Below are 1,390 nucleotides of genomic sequence, written 5' to 3' on the forward strand. Positions count from 1 at the left end.
ATGGAGAGAAAGAGAACTTGATGGTTAAGTAAAAGTTGTAGCTGCAGCTAAGCATCAATAACATGATGGATGACTTTCCTCTGTGACTCAGGAAGACATCTGCAATGGCTTTAATGCAGATGTGGCTTTGGCCATTAAAGCACCTTCTGGAACACAGCTAGAGGGTCACAATGGACAAAAGCACCAGATCAACCTCAAGAGTCATGCAGGGTCCATGCTGCTTAAAAGTAGAGTCCAGCTCCTGGAAGCTTGTGCTGTGCCTGCTTCCCCCACCTAATGACCTCACACAGCCCTCCTCGCAGCCCTGCACTCCTGAGACACCACAGAAACCCAAGACACCAACTCAGAATCTGTCGGGGCACCATGTCTCTGAAAGAAGCCAGACTCCTCAGCAGATCCCAGCTACAGACCTATCTTTTCTGGATCACTTAGTGGAGATAGCATTGATTAATTAATGTCTTCTGACGTGTACCCTCTTGCAGCTTTCTTCTACCGCAGCAGATAACTACAACTTTAATTTAGATGATAGTGCATCATGTGTTTGATGTGCAGATACTAAATTATTAGAATCCTTGGGGCGATTACCTACTTCTAATGCATAACATTTTAGACTTCTCAGTGATCTGAGTTATTTAAAATAATGAATGTAACACTTTCTTCCTTAGTTCACTGATTCTGAAGTGTTCTTACCTAAATCTTTTTTACTTTATTAAACTTTGCATAGGCAAAGGCCTGATAACTTCAGGGGGAAAAATGACTAATGCTGTCCCCTGGGCACATTGCAAGGAGGGACCAGTCCTTGGAGAGGGACGCCATGCTTGGGAGGGTGTACAGACAGTGCAAGAGAGGAAGACCCTGGATGAAATGGATTGATTCAGTGACTGGGGTGATGGGGGGCAGGTGTGATTGGCTCAGGATAGAGTAGGGTTCAGAGCTGTTGTACACAGGGTCACTAGTAGTTGCAAGTGACTTTGTGGCACGTAACAACAACAAGTCTCTGACATTTGCTGAAATGTCAATTTTTCCCCTCCCCCAGTTTTGAATCCCCCTCATTTTCCTCCTTGCAAAGTTAAAGTAGATGTCAGGGCATCCGCAGCGGAGATGCAGACGTCAGGGCATCTGCAGTGGAGATGCTGGCTACAGGCTGCCACTGGTGCATCTTATGTCTTTACTGCCACAAAGCTGTATTGCTTTACATCCTTGCAACTCAGGCTGGTGCTCACAGCCACTCATAGAGTGAAGGATGTGAACCACGACATAGGAGCTGCTGCAGTGAACCAATTTTATGAAGTGCCTTCTGTTTTAACACTTTATGTTTACCACATTTTGTTGGCTTCTGACATCCCACTTGCCTAGATTCCAGGAAAGATCTATTTATGTTGTTGTTGTT

The 1,390-nt window shown here is 45.1% G+C and overlaps 1 pseudogene; it reads left to right on the forward strand.

The window, feature by feature from the left end:
- The first annotated feature begins 85 nt into the window (after positions 1-85).
- LOC102866341 lies at positions 86-567 on the forward strand (annotated as a pseudogene).
- The last annotated feature ends 823 nt before the right edge of the window (positions 568-1,390 follow it).

Source organism: Elephantulus edwardii, unplaced genomic scaffold, assembly GCF_000299155.1.
Source record: "Elephantulus edwardii isolate Elephantulus edwardi_28Jun2011 unplaced genomic scaffold, EleEdw1.0 scaffold02234, whole genome shotgun sequence".
Lineage (NCBI taxonomy): Eukaryota > Metazoa > Chordata > Mammalia > Macroscelidea > Macroscelididae > Elephantulus > Elephantulus edwardii.